General features: G+C 43.6%; 1 pseudogene; it reads left to right on the top strand.

Moving 5' to 3' along the window:
• Positions 1-11,237: 11,237 nt before the first annotated feature.
• On the top strand, positions 11,238-14,815 carry LOC149979983 (uncharacterized; annotated as a pseudogene).
• The last annotated feature ends 1,494 nt before the right edge of the window (positions 14,816-16,309 follow it).

The following is a 16,309-nucleotide window of genomic DNA, read 5'->3' as shown; positions in this document are numbered from 1 at the left end:
TGCGAGGGCATGCAAATTTGACCAATCCCGCACTATTTCCGCATAACTGTCATCATCGCAATATTATTGCATAACTTACCCATCACTGCAGCACAAAAAAAGCTTGCTGTTACAACCAATTACTGTACATTTACCACATATGGTTCAATCACATTTACTGCATAATATGGTTCAATCCACACGTCAACAACCCTTTTTCCCTTGTCAGTGCATTTTTTTGCAACAAATTGGATAATATCATTCCATGTCGCCATGCAAAATATCAGAATCACAAAACAAAATCAATTATTTTTTCCTGCAACTATAAAAAACAATCCCTGTGAAATCCTGGAGGGACTGATTGGGGAGACGAAAGGTGCCCGCACACTAGGTTTCTTATTCTCCTAGCAGAACCTGCCTGGGCGAAGTGAGTGTGCCTCACAAAACTCCCTTAAAAGCAGCAATTTTACTGTTTGCCCCTCTTGAGACACTGTAGCAACAACAGCCAGTATACACTTCCTCAAAATATTCCGAATTAATTTAAGATACATCTGTAATTTAGAAGTTTTTGCAGAGTTGGTGCAGTATTTCTCAAGTGGAAAAATGTGCAAGAAACTTGTCGTCTCTCATTGAATAATCCTGTCCATATTTCCCACTCCTAAGTTTGTCTCAAGAAAAAATGTGTGGGAGAACAGCCAGAAGAAACTCAGAACACCAAAACTAACAAAAACGTCAAAATGTTGTCATAAATGCACAAACTGTTTCGACTGAAGCATGCCACAGGCCTTAGAATGTGGGCAACCACATTGCCTTGGCACTGGAGTTAAGAGTTCATCTGAATCTGGCTAAATAGGTAGGTGAACCTCAACCTACCTTCTTCGACTTGGGGGGCGACTTTTAAATGTCTTCCTCATCACTGTCGTCTGCTCCACATCTCCCAGTGGTGCTTTCTGAGCAATTTTTGGTTGAGTAAAGTGCCTGATTAATTTCCGAAATACTATGTGGACACCTGCTCATTGAACAGCTCATTCCAAAATCATGGACATTAATATGGAGTTGGTCCCCCCCTTTGCTGCTATAACAGCCTCCACTCTTCTGGGAAGGATGTCCATTATATGTTGGAACATTTCTGTGGGGACTTTCGTCCATTCAGCCACAAGAGCATTAGTGAGGTCGGGCACTCATGTTGGGCGATTGGGCTTGGCTCATAGTCGCCGTTGCAATTCATCCCAAAGGTGTTCGATGGGGTTGAGGTCAGGGCTCTATGCAGACCAGTCAAGTTCTTCCGAACTGATCTCGACAAACCATTTCTGTATAGATCTCACTTTGTGCACGGGGGCATTGTCATGCTGAAACAGGAACAGGCTTTCCCCAAACTGCTCCCACAAAGTTGGAAAACAGAATCGTCTAGAATGTCATTGTATGCTGTATTGTTAAGTTTTCCCTTCACAGGAAATAAAGGGCCTAGCCCGAACTGTGAAAAAGAGCCCCAGACCATTATTCCTCCTCCACCAAACTTTACAGTTGGTACTATGCATTCGGGCAGGTAGCATTGTCCTGGCATCTGCCATACCCAGATTTGTCTGTTTGACATCCAGATGTCGATGCGTGATTCATCACTAAAGAGAAAGCATTTCCACTGCTCCAGAGTCCAATGGGGGCGGGCTTTACAACACTCCAGCCGACGCTTGGCATTGAGCATGGAGATGCTTGTGTGCGGCTGCTCGGTCATAGAAACACATTTCATGAAGCTCCCGCTCCGCTATCACAATTTGCTGGAGTTGGTGCTAAAGGGATAGGTTTGATGAATGGGTTTGATGATAGGTTTGATGAATAGGTTTGATGAATGGGTTTGATGATGGGTTTGATGAATAAACAAGTTGTGGTTGTGTCAAGGCTTGGCCTCTCACTGGCCAATCAGAACGTGCTCCATGGTGAAATATGTGGTTGCTTCAGGTTGTTTATTTTACGGTCTTTTATGTTTTGCCTTGGAATCAACTCCAATTCCAATGTTAGTCCGTTTATAGTTTGTTAAATGGCTTACAGAAAATAAATAAGAAAATGTAAACCTATCCCATCTTTGCTAAATAGATTTGAACTCATTTTTAGTCCATATTGTTCTAAGTCAGTTATTCCCAAATCCCCAGGGGTTACGAGCAATGATGTCAGGGGTACACCAAATAAAAACGTGATTCACATTTTCAAACAGTACATTTATATTTTCCATTCTACATTTTGGTGAGTTTTGTTTCTCGCCTGAGTAGCTTCATTTCACTGCCAAAAATAAAATTAAACCATCTAATGTTCAGCGAAATAACACAATGTCAAATACAGGTAGCCTAGTCAAATAATTAACATCCAATCACATTAACTATTACTCTCTCACGAGAAACCTTCACTCTTGTGCAGACATTTAGAAACAAAACATGACAACATTTTTTGAGTGAGAATAAAGATGACTTTTGAGTAGTAAGAGTAGCAACAGAAACCATTAATAATAAGGGGCTAAATAGCATCTTATATGGTGAGCTACCGAGTGGCTAGGACAGGCAAGCCCCATACTATTGTGGAGGACTTAATTCTTTCTGTTGCCATGGATATGGCTCTGGGACAATGCTGGGGGGAAAGGCACAAAAAACTATATAGACAATGCCTTCATCAAACAACACTGTTTCACAACGCATCAGTGACATGGCAGGAGATGTTTTGAAACAGTTACTGCTTCACATACAAGCCAGCGAATTCTATGCGTTACAGCTGGATGAGTCAACAGACGTGGCGGGCCTGGCACAGCTCCTGGTATATGTCCAGTACGTTTATGGGAGGTCAATTAAGGAAGAAATCCTCTTCTGCAAACCATTTGGAACCAGGACAACATGAGAGGATATTTTTAAATTACTGGACAGTTTTGTGACATCAAATGGACTTTGGTGGTCATGATGTGTTGACAGGGAGACATTGGAGTGGTAACGCGTGTGCAAGCAGTTGCTCCCAATTCCACTGCAGTATCCACCGAGAGGCTCTTGCTGTCAAGGGAATGCCTGATAGCTTGAAAGACGTTTTGGACACTGCTGTGAAAATGGTTAACTTTGTTAAAGCAAGGCCCCTGAACTCTGTGTATTTTCTGCATTATGCAATGATATGGGCAGTGACCATGTAATGCTTTTACAACATACAGAAGTGCGCTAGTTATCAAGGGGCAATATTGACACTTTTTATTGAGAGATGCGCTTAGTTTTCTTTACTGATCATAATTTTCAAAAGCCTGACGAAGAATTTCACATGACTGGCCTATCTGGTTGTTGTTTTTTCCCGCCTGAATGATCTGAATCTAGGAATACAGGGACTCTCTATAACTATATTCAATGTGCGGGACAAAATTGAGGCTATGATTAAGAAGTTCGAGCTCTTTTCTGTCTGCATTAATAAGGACAACACACAGGTCTTTCTATCACTGTATGATTTTTTTGAGTGCAAATAAACTCCAGCTTATGGTTAATGTCAAATGTGATATAGCGAAGCACCTGAGTGAGTTGGGTGCGTAATTACGCAGGTACTTTCCCGAAACGGACGACACAAACAACAGGATTTGTTATCCCTTTCATGCCCTGCCTCCAATCCACTTACCGATATCTGAACAAGAGAGCCTCATTGAAATTGCAACAAGCGGTTCTGTGAAAATGTAAATGAATCAGAAGCCATTGCCAGATTTCTGGATTGGTCTGCGCTGAGAGTTTCTTGCCTTGGCAAATCACACTGTTAAGACACTGTGGCCCTTTCAACCACGTACCTATATGAGAGTGGATTCTCGGCCCTCACTAGCATGAAAACGAAATACAGGCACAGACTGTGTGTGGAAAATGATTTAAGACTCTCTCCAATACAACCTAACATTGCAGAGTTATGTGCATCCTTTCAAGCACACCCTTCTCATTAACCTGTGGAGAGTTCTTGTATGTTGTTGTGATCATGGTGCAATCACAACAACATAGAGGAACTCAAGTCCTTTTGTTCACCCGACCTAGAATTCCTTACAATCAAATGCCGACCGCATTGTCTTCCAAGAGAATTCTCTTCGATTATAGACACAGCCCTGTATATTCCCCCACAAGCAGATCCCTCGTCAGTCCTGAAAGAACTTCACTGGACTCTATGTAAACTGGAAACCATACATCCTGAGGCTACATTTATTGTACATTTACTGGGGATTTTAACAAAGCTAACCTAAGAGCCATACTTCCTAAATTCTATCAGCATCGAATGCGCACAAGAGCTGGTAGCTTTCTGGATCAATTCTACTCGAACTTCTGTGATGCATACAAAGCCCTCCCCTTCGGCAAATCTGACCATGTCTCCATTTTGCTCCCAGCATATAGACAGAACCTAAAACAGGAAACGCCCATGCTCAGATCAATACAACGCTGGTATGAGCAATTGGATTCCATGCTTCAAGATTACTTCGATCACGTGGACTGGGATATATTCCGGATAGCCTCAGACAATAACATTGACGTATACGCTGACTCGGTGAGCGAGTTGATTAGCAAGTGCATCGAAGATGTTGTTCCATCTGTGACCATTAAAACCTTCCCTAACCAGAAACCGTGGATTGATGGCATCATTCGCGCGAAATTGAAAGCGCGAACCACCGCTTTTAATCAAGGCAAGGCGCCCGGAAACACGACATGAATACAAACAGTGCAGCTATTCCCTCCGCAAGGCAATCAAACAAGCAAAGCATCAGTATAGAGACAAAGGCTCAAACACGAGATGTATGTGGCAGGGTCTACAGTCAATCATGGATTACAAAAAGAAAACCATCCCCGTGCTCGGCATTCAACACCATAGTACCCTCCAAGCTCGTCATCAAGCTCGAGACCCTGGGTCTCGACCCAGCCCTGTGCAACTGGGTACTGGACTTCCTGACGGGCCGCCCCCAGGTGGTGAGGGTAGGCAACAACATCTCCACCCCGCTGATCCTCAACACTGGGGCCCCACAAGGGTGCGTTCTGAGCCCTCTCCTGTACTCCCTGTTCACCCACGACTGCGTGGCCACGCACGCCTCCAACTCAATCATCAAGTTTGCGGACGACACAACAGTGGTAGGCTTGATTACCAACAACGATGAGACGGCCTACAGGGAGGAGGTGAGGGCCCTCGGAGTGTGGTGTCAGGAAAATAACCTCACACTCAACGTCAACAAAACTAAGGAGATGATTGTGGACTTCAGGAAACAGCAGAGGGAACACCCCCCTATCCACATCGATGGAACAGTAGTGGAGAGGGTAGCAAGTTTTAAGTTCCTCGGCATACACATCACAGACAAACTGAATTGGTCCACTCACACAGACAGCATCGTGAAGAAGGCGCAGCAGCGCCTCTTCAACCTCAGGAGGCTGAAGAAATTTGGTTTGTCACCAAAAGCACTCACAAACTTCTACAGATGCACAATTGAGAGCATCCTGGCGGGCTGTATCACCGCCTGGTATGGCAACTGCTCCGCCCACAACCGTAAGGCTCTCCAGAGGGTAGTGAGGTCTGCACAACGCATCACCAGGGGCAAACTACCTGCCCTCCAGGACACCTACACCACCCGATGTTACAGGAAGGCCATAAAGATCATCAAGGACATCAACCACCCGAGCCACTGCCTGTTCACCCTGCTATCATCCAGAAGGCGAGGTCAGTACAGGTGCATCAAAGCTGGGACCGAGAGACTGAAAAACAGCTTCTATCTCAAGGCCATCAGACTGTTAAACAGCCACCACTAACATTGAGTGGCTGCTGCCAACACACTGACACTGACACTGACTCAACTCCAGCCACTTTAATAATGGGAATTGATGGGAAATGATGTAAATATATCACTAGCCACTTTAAACAATGCTACCTTATATAATGTTACTTACCCTACATTATTCATCTCATATGCATACGTATATACTGTACTCTATATCATCGACTGCATCCTTATGTAATACATGTTTCACTAGCCACTTTAACTATGCCACTTTGTTTACATACTCACCTCATGTATATACTGTACTCGATACCATCTACTGTATCCTGCCTATGCTGCTCTGTACCATCACTCATTCATATATCCTTATGTACATATTCTTTATCCCCTTACACTGTGTATAAGACAGTAGTTTTGGAATTGTTAGTTAGATTACTTGTTGGTTATTACTGCATTGTCGGAACTAGAAGCACAAGCATTTCGCTACACTCGCATTAACATCTGCTCACCATGTGTATGTGACAAATAAAATTTGATTTGATTGATTTGATTTGATTTGGTGATGCTAGACGGGCGTGCGGGTTCAGGCAGCGAACGGTTGAAAAGCATGCATTTGGTTTTACTAGCGTTTAAGAGCAGTTGGGGTCCACGGAAGGAGTGTTGTATGGCATTGAAGCTCGTCTGGAGCGTTGTTAACACAGTGTTCAAGGAAGGGCCAGAAGTATATAGAATGGTTTCGTCTGCGTAGAGGTGGATCAGGGAATCGCCTGCAGCAAGAGCAACATCATTGATATATACAGAGAAAAGAGTCGGCCCGAGAATTGAACCCTGTGGCACCCCCATAGGGACTGCCAGAGGACCGGACAACATGCCCTCCTATTTGACACACTGAACTCTGTCTGCAAAGTAGTTGGTGAACCAGGCGAGGCAGTAATTAGAAAAACCGAGGCTACTGAGTCTGCCGATAAGAATATGGTGATTGACAGAGTCGAAAGCCTTGGCAAGGTCGATGAAGACGGCTGCACAGTACTGTCTTTTATCGATGGCGGTTATGATATCGTTTAGTACCTTGAGCGTGGCTGAGGTGAACCCGTGACTGGCTCGGAAACCAGATTGCACAGCGGAGAAGGTACGGTGGGATTCGAGATGGTCAGTGACCTGTTTGTTGACTTGGCTTTCAAAGACCTTAGATAGGCAGGGCAGGATGGATATAGGTCTGTAACAGTTTGGGTCCAGGGTGTCTCCCCCTTTGAAGAGGGCGATGACTGCGGCAGCTTTCCAATCCTTGGGGATCTCAGACGATATGAAAGAGAGGTTGAACAGGCTGGTAATAGGGGTTGCGACACTGGCGGCGGATAGTTTCAGAAATAGAGGGTCCAGATTGTCAAGCCCAGCTGATTTGTACGGGTCTAGGTTTTGCAGCTCTTTCAGAACATCTTGTATCTGGATTTGGGTAAAGGAGAAGCTGGGGAGGCTTGGGCGAGTAGCTGCGGGGGGGGGGGGGGGCTGAGCTGTTGGCCGAGGTTGAAGTAGCCAGGAGGAAGGCATGGCCAGCCGTTGAGAAATGCTTGTTGAAGTTTTTGATTATCATGGATTTATCGGTGGTGACCTTGTTACCTAGCCTCAGTGCAGTGGGCAGCTGGGAGGAGGTGCTCTTGTTCTCCATGGACTTTACAGTGTGCCAGAACTTTTTGGAGTTACAGCTACAGGATACAAATTTCTGCTTGAAAAAGCTGGCCTTAGCTGACTGCATGTATTGGTTCCTGACTTCCCTGAACAGTTGCATATCGCGGGGACTATTCGATACTATTGCAGTCCGCCACAGGACGTTTTTGTGCTGGTCGAGGACAGTCAGGTCTGGAGTGAACCAAGGGCTATATCTGTTCTTAGTTCTGCATTTTTTGAACGGAGCATGCTTATCTAAGTTGGTGAGGAAGTTACTTTTACAGAATGACCTGGCATCCTCAACTGACGGGATGAGGTCAATATCCTTCCAGGATACCCGTGCCAGGTCGATTAGAAAGGCCTGCTTGCAAAGGTGTTTTAGGGAGCGTTTGACAGTGATGAGGGGTGGTCGTTTGACTGCGGACCCGTAGCGGATACAGGCAATGAGGCAGTGATCGCTGAGATCCTGGTTGAAGACAGCGGATGTGTATTTGGAGGGCCAGTTGGTCAGGATAATGTCTATGAGGGTGCCCTTGTTTACAGATTTAGGGTTGTACCTGGTGGGTTCCTTGATGATTTGTGTGAGATTGAGGGTATCTAGCTTAGATTGTAGGACTGCCGGGGTGTTAAGCATATCCCAGTTTAGGTCACCAGTTTACGTCACTTAATGCGATTGAAGCGAAATGCTTGTGCTTCTAGTTGTGACAGTGCAGTAATATCTAACAAGTAATCTAACAATTCCACAACAACTACCTCATACACACAAATCTAAAGGGATGGAATAAGAATATGTACATATAAATAGGATGAGCGATGGCCGAGCGGCATAGGCAAGATGCAATAGAAAGTGTAAGATACAATATATACATATGAGATGAGTAATGAAATATATATACATATAAACATTATTAAAGTGGCATTATTTACAGTGACTAGTGATCCATTTATTAAAGTGGCCAATGATTTGAGTCTGTATGTAGGCATGTAGGCAGCTCCCTCTGCTGTTTCCTGAAGCCACGATCATCTCCTTTGTTTTGTTGACGTTGAGTGAGAGGTTATTTTCTTGACACCACACTCCGAGTGCCCTCAACTCCTCCCTGGAGGCTGTCTCATCATCGTTGTTAATCAGGCCTACCACCATAGTGTCGTCTGCAAATTTCATGATTGAGTTGGAGGCGTGCATGGCCACGCAGTCATGGGTGAACAGGGAGTACAGGAGAGGGCTGAGAACTCACTCTTGTCAGGTCACAGTGTTGAGGATCAGCGGGGTGGAGATGTTGTTTCCTACCTTAACCACCTGGTGGTGGCCCGTTAGAAAGTCCTCATGTCCAAATGGGATAGGGCAGTGTCCAGTGTGATGGCGATTGCGTCGTCTGTGGACCTGTTGGGGCGGTATGCAAATTGAAGTGGATCTAGGGTGGCAGGTAAGGTGGTGGTGATATGATCCATGACTAGCCTCAAAGCACTTCATGATGACAAAATGACTGCTAAGTCATTTAGTTCAGTTATCTTTGCCATCTTGGGTCCAGGAACAATGGTGGCCATCTTGAAGCATGTGGGGACAGCAGACTGGGATAGGGAGAGATTGAATATGTCCGTAAACACACCAGCTAGCTGGTCTGCGCATGCTCTGAGGACGCGGCTAGGGATGCCATCTGAGTCAGGAGCCTTGCGAGGGTTAACACGTTTAAACGTCTTACGCGCGTCGGCCACGGAGAAGGAGAGTAGGGGACCCGCAGTCCTTGATAGCAGGCCATTTCAGTGGCACTGTATTATCCTCAAAGCGGGCAAAGAAGGTGTTTAGTTTGTCCGGAAGCAAGACGTCGGTGATCGTGACATGGCTGTTTTTCTTTTTGTAGTCCTGAATTGCCTGTAGACCCTGCCACATACGTCTCATGTCTGCGCCATTGAATTGTGACTCCACTTTGTCTCTATACCAACATTTTGCTTGTTTGATTGCCTTTCGGAGGGAATAACTACACTGTTTATATCCAGCCATGTGCACATCCTTATAAACTCACTCACCGAGTCAGTATAAATCAATGTTATTTTCTGAGGCTGCCCAGAACATTTCCCAGTCCATGTGTCTTGAAGCGTGGATTCCGATAGGTCAGACCAGCGTTGAATGGTTCTAGTCACGGGTACATCCTGTTTCTGTTTCTGCCTATAGGACGGTAGGAGCTATATGTAGTCGTGGCAAAACGGAGTCGTCTACACCTGTTGTATTCGGTGCATGTGACAAATAAAATTAGATTTGATTTGATTTATACCCTTAAATTGCAAACTGACGTGTGTTTGACACTTGCGCCTCCTTACCGCTAGCCAAAAATAGAACCCTATGTGCGCTATTTCTATGGTTGTAACGCTCAATGAGTGTATAGGTGTGGAGTCAGGCGCAGAGAGCAAAAGGATACGGGAAAAACACGCTTAAATGTCCAGAAATACATCACAGGAACAAATAATGTGAAAAAATAAAGGACAGCGAGAAACCCGAAAAGCAAACACAAACCACTCGGACACATACATACGAACAAGCCCGCACAAACAGAAGCGGGCTGAACGAACTTATATAACCCCACCCTAATAACCAAACAAGAAACAGGTGAAACCAATTAGACAAAAACAAACGAACACAGAACAAAGGATCGGTGGCAGCTAGTAGACCGGCGACGACGACCGCCGAGCGCCACCCGGACAAGAAGGGGAGTCACCTTCGGTAATATTCGTGACAATGGTTCCCATTCTTAAAGTGATTCCCCTGTACTTTTGTATTTATTTATATATGTTTTACCCCTTCTCCCCAATTTTGTGGTATCCAATTGGTAGTTAGTCTTGTCTCATTGCTGCAACTCCCGTACGGACTCGGGAGAGGCGAAGGACGAGAGCCGTGCGTCCTCCGAAACAAAACCCACTGCTTCTTGACACAATGCCCACTTAAGCTGGAAGCTAGCCACACTAATGTGTCGGAGGAAACGGCGTACACCTGGTGACTGTGTCAGCGTACACTTCACCCAGCCCGCCACATGGTGGCCAATGAGACAAGGACATCCCTGCCGGCATAACCCGGACGATGCTGGGCCAATTGTGCGCCACCATGAGTCTCCCGGTCACGGCTGGGTGCGACAGACCCTGTACTCGAACCCAGACTCTCTAGTGGTTCAGTGCATTAGACCACTGCACCACTCGTATACTTTTTAGCCAGTAGTTCTGAAAGTAGCGCTCACGAGCCAAAAGCGATCCCTGAAAATGGCATACTCTGAAGCTGACTGGCGAGAACTCGAGAAATTTAGGGGAAATGGTGCAGCACAGCTTCCAGAAAAACAGTCACTTTCAATCTAGAGATTTTACGGCTATTAGAGGTAAAACAATAATTCTGCTCGTAGATTATGTATATATGAACTACTCATTGGCGCATCCAGCCCAAAGTGGGAGGTTTAAAAAAATACTTGGTAGTGGCCAAAATTCCAGTTTATGTCTTTAAGTTTAGTTTGGTCATCTTTTTATTTTACATTTTATACACACGCTTCAAACAACTGAAAATACTATAATTTAGGCTGTTTAAAAGATATTTAACAGCGATTTAGATTGTACAATGATTCTCTACACTATACATCGCTTGTTTTCTCACAAAATGAAATTAAGCAAACCATGCAAATCTTATCAACCAGGAAATGGCGGAGCGATGTATACACATGGTAAGATTCTGTGTTGATTTAAGAGTTGTTTTACACCCTCTGTGCTAATATAACTCCCAGGTGAGAGTTACTATACAGAGGTTGGGCGGTGGCACTGAGCAGTGTTGATTGAGCTTACAGTTTTAACTTGAAACTTACTTTTCATCTAATTGCTGACGATGCAAGGGGCAGCTGGAATTGTGAAGGTAAGTAATATGTAAAAAAGATTGTATAAGTTAGCTGGTGGCCAAACTTCCTATATCGGCTAAGTGAATGGTCGAGATCTTTGTTTGTAGATATAGCTACATCTGTGAAGTTTAGATTTAGAAGGTTGCTAGCTAGCTAACGTGGTTAGTTAACATTAGCGCTAGATTAATTAGCTTTCTAGCTAAATGTTAGCGGAAACTTTGTCGCAACTTCATTAGTTTGCTAAAATTAGCAAACTATTTGATTTGAGAAAACTAATCGAAATCCAAAAGATCAGAGTCAGGCTGTACCGTTAGTTGATTTCAACCATGTTCGTGTTGACTTAACGAAGCCAACTAACATTAACGTTAGTGGTGCAGCAGGTACAAGGTGTTAATTGGGGTGTGACCTAGTGTAATCAGTTTTAGCCTAATTTTGTGCAGCATGTAACTAGCCAGGAAGTGAAGGTAACAACATGGCTAATATCTACTAATTTGTTCTTCAAAATGTATATAACCAATGTTTGTCTGGAAAACAATTTGTTAGATAACTAACTAGATATATTGCTAGCTACAACACCTACCTCATCATCTTATAACTAGTCACTAATGTTAGCTAACTATTGGACGTGGCCAGATGTGATAGGGTTGTCCTCGGTCATTTAGATTAGCATGTCTATGGTGTGTGCTTGTTATTAATCAGACATTGCGTTCAATCCAATACAGCTTGAAATGTATTGGCCAGTTTCTTTCTTATAGATTTGAGTGGTGGAGGTAACTGTTTGTAGCCAAGCCCAGATCTGCAGGCAGGCAGGCACCTGTTACATCATTAAAGTTACATTTGGAACAAATGGTTGATCCACAAGACAACGGGGAAAGGGTATAAGGAGGCATTTACAGCTACACCATAAAATGTTTGCCGCCTAATTTAACTTAAATATGACATTGTGTGTAATTGCATTTTGCAGGAGTGCAGTTTAACATGTTGGTGACAGTCCAATAGCAAAAATGTAAGAAGTTCATGAAGTTGCAGACTGGGTTCTCTTATGGAGATTTCATCAATCAAGATGAATATATGAACTGAAGTATTTTCTGAATTGAACCCTTGGGCTTGATTTGGGTCAGGCTGATTATGTTCACCCTCGGTGGCTTATCTCTTTGTACTCTGATTACTCTGTTTTTTGCACTCCAAAATAGGTTTGGACTGCCCTCTGCAGCATAAATACAAATGGAGGAGGGTATCCTGCTGGACCTGATTGAGGCCAATCCAGACCTGTGCCTCACAATCAAAGATCTTGATGAATGTATTTTTCTACTGTCTCGCATGATGATATAAAATAATATGAATGTATAGATTGATTGCTTTGGTCCATTGTTTGTGCTCAGACGTTTTTCCTGCAGGCTGTTCAACACCTAGTTCGTTCACAGACACATTATCCCAGTCGTCAAGTGATTTAGACCTGAGATCTCCAGAAAGCTTCTAAAAAGCTCTGCACCAACCTTAGGAGATAAGGCCATCAACTCTGCAGCAGCAAAATAGGTATAATGATAACTGATATTGGATGTTGAAAATACAATTTCTGTGTTTGCTCTTCATGGACATTCTGACAGCATAAACCAACCGTAAATTGTACAAATTTTATCTTGTCTTAATAGATGGTCCGAGATGCCTTGACTAGTAGGCAAGACGTATTTTGTGTGTGTATGCTTTCCTGTTTTTGTCAACAGAGAGAACGTTATACTCTTGGAATTGTGACCCTCTTTCCTTTGTTGAGAGATCCTTATTCCACCAAAGGCTATGTAAGTGCTTTAATATTTTGACACTTGTTCTGTGGACTGAAAGGGGCATCAAACAGTCATAGAATCAGCTCAAAAATAATAATAACCATTCTACTACCATGTTGGGCACCTTTTCACACATCTAAGGAACACTTCTATGATCCTGACATGGGCAAAGGATATCTGAATTATCGCCTGAAGACGGTATCAAGGAAGACCTCAAGTCAACGCATCAATAAGAGTATTTCAACCCAGTCGGGAGGCCCAACCCATAGGAGGAAGACTGACCTGGACCACCAGCTTGTTAGTGATGCTTGCAAGGAGGCCATATCCACTCGGCCGATGAAAAACAAATTTATCAGAAGATGGAGTTGTTCCAGTATCTCCAGGAGCTAGTTTATAGTCCAGACAGAAGCACAGATGTCCTCAGTCTTTCCCAGGTTTCTGGACATCAAAGGATTGGTGAGTGATTAGTATGTCTTGGAATCAGAACTATAGGCTATTTGTCTGATTAAGAACATGATGTCCAGCCCTCTCATTATCTCAGCCAATCATGGCTATAGGGAAGGTTCCTGACTTTTTCTTTTGCAAATTTTTCTTTGGCTAAACCTACTAGGCTCATAATTTAACAACTTTATTTGTATTTACAGATGGCATACAAGTTTGTTATTAAGGCACATGAAAGTTCACATGTTCGAGAAGGCATTTCTGCCAAAAAACACATTTAGTTGAATTTGTTAAAATGTTCAAACGTCTCTCCTGTGAAGTCGTGACTTGCGACATATGCCTAGTTTCCTGAATTGGGTCACATTTTGTGTTGGTCATGAAGTTGAATTGATCCACTTTGTTTCAGGTGAATCAGGACTTTTTGCTGATGTTTGATGATGAAACCATCCTCTAAGCTCCTTGAAAAGTGGGACACTGTATTGAAGCCTGAAGTCATCCCTGACTACGACCACCAATTTGCATTGCCTCCTGAAGTCTACAAAACAACTGCCAGAGAATGACAGCGAAACCAGGAAGTGGATTCTCTCCTGGGTAGCGCAATGTTTCAAACTCAGCAATATTGTTTTATGTGATTTGGGGTGTTTGCCTTTTCTTGCCCTCAGACTGGGACAATGACATGTCCTCCCTGCTGCTTCATCTCCTCCCACCACCAGCAGGAGGGAAGAAGACCAAAATCGGTGCCAGTGATGCTGTGGGCAGACCAGTGCACTTTCATAAGGTAAGATGATAGTTACTTTTTGTCTTGTCTATTTGTCTTAACATGTGGAGAGTGACTTAAAAAGACCCTTTGTGTTACAGTCATGCTGCTGCATTGAAGACCATATTGATGGGAGCCATGGTCGACAGCCATACCTCCTTGCCGTCGGAAGAAGACAGAGCAAGGTTGACAAATACTACATCGTGGTGGACAAGAGGCTTGTTCCCTGCCAAACAACTAGTGGTCTGTGTGCGTTTGATGAACTGTCTGTTTGATAGAAAAGTCTAATGCTCAAATGGTTTACAGTGAGGATGACCCTAAGATCAATTTGAAATGCATTTGAATCCGTTGCAGTCAGACTCACAGCTCCCATCTGTGTATGGTAGAAAGAAATTCTAAACTAAACAGTTTGCAGCACTTCCATGTCTGTAGTAAGTTTTCTGTGGACACAATGCATGACAGTCTTGAAGGGGTGGCTCAGTTTGAGTTAAAATTGTTTGAATATGACTCTGAAAACGTCCTTTCGCTTCTCTCTAGAATCTACTCGTTTGACTATGGGTACTTGGAGCGCAAAAACCGTCCAACCTAGAGAACAGTGGAAATAGCATAGCACTTAATTCTATTCAAACTCTGTGTCTTGTGAGAAACGTTCCCTTGATTTTGGGTGATATTGTTCCACCAGGAAATGAGAACTGGAATTTGCTGCTCATCTTACTGGAAATAGTCAACAATGTTTTTTCCCCTTTTCTTAGCCAGGCATGTATCTGAAGCGTTTGATAATTGAACATCATACTTTTCAAACAGTGATACCCAAACATCACTTTATGATACATTACCAAGCATGCAGAAGACAAATCAGGCCTTTATTACATATGTGGAGAATGAGGTTTGAGGCAAAGCACCTACTCTTTAACACCCTCAAAAACTTCAAGAACATTGCTAAGTCCCTTGCAAAAAAACACAAATTTGCTATAGGCCATCACTGGGAGACATCACCATTGTGACATACTGAGTATGGACTGATGAAAGCATTTCCCTGAGTGATTTTACTGGTGGTGATGAGTTGGCAGCGTCACTTCAGGTCACTTTGCAGAAAGCCATTTACTCTACCAGCTGGGGTAAGATGGATGTTACGGAGTACAGAGAGGGACTGTTAGTTTGCAGTAAGATTGTCACGTGTGCTCCCTCTCCGGCCTCTAGATCACCATGCTGCTCGTTATGGCATACCCCTGTCACCATCGTTACACGCACCTGGGCGTCATCAGACTCATCTGGACTCCATCACTTCATTGATTAGCTGCCCTATATATGTCACTCCCTTTGGTTCCTTCCCCAGGCGTCATTGTTTTTGTTTCTGTTTCATTTCTGTGTGTTGTTTGAGGTTCTTGTTTTGTACTATGTTCCCATTATTTTATTAACACAAACCCTGAACTTACTTCCCAACTCTCAGCGTACATCGTTACAAAGATGGAGCATGTAATGCCAGTCTTTTGTAAAATAACTAAGATCATTGTGGTTGACAATATTGTATACCTATTGCTATACAAGTTGCATACTGATAATTTATGTGAACATTACCATGCATTCACTGTGTTTGATGGTGTTGATGACACATTTGTTGTCAAAGTTAATGATCTGTCATTTTATAAGCCTTTTGTCCTTCAAAGTGTTTATGGTGCTGATGAGAGCCGTAATGTTGTTCCTTTGTTTGACATGATTGAGTAATAGTCAGATTATTGGCAACTTTGTCAAGAAAATTGCATACCTAGTCTTAGAAGGACTTCCACTTGTGTTAAATAGCAACTCTGCAAATACTCTTGTTCTCATATAGTACATGTACTGAGGTGCCTGTGGTGCACTATTTTCATACTGAGGTGCCTGTGATGCACTGTTTTCGTACTGAGGCGCCTGTGATCCACTGCTTTTATTCTGATGGCCTGTGATGCACCGATTTTTCATTCTGATGCACTGTTTTCATTTGAATGCGGCTGTGATGGCGACTCGGTACATGTACTACATGTGATGCACTGTTTTCATTCTGATGCGCCTGTGATGCACCATTTTCATTTTACTCTGCCTGTGA

The sequence above is a fragment of the Oncorhynchus mykiss genome, chromosome 10, assembly GCF_057628025.1.
Source record: "Oncorhynchus mykiss isolate SJ-2025 chromosome 10, ASM5762802v1, whole genome shotgun sequence".
In the NCBI taxonomy this organism is placed as follows: domain Eukaryota; kingdom Metazoa; phylum Chordata; class Actinopteri; order Salmoniformes; family Salmonidae; genus Oncorhynchus; species Oncorhynchus mykiss.
Note: the sequence above shows the minus strand (reverse complement) of the source record. Positions and strands in the feature narration are given on the sequence as shown.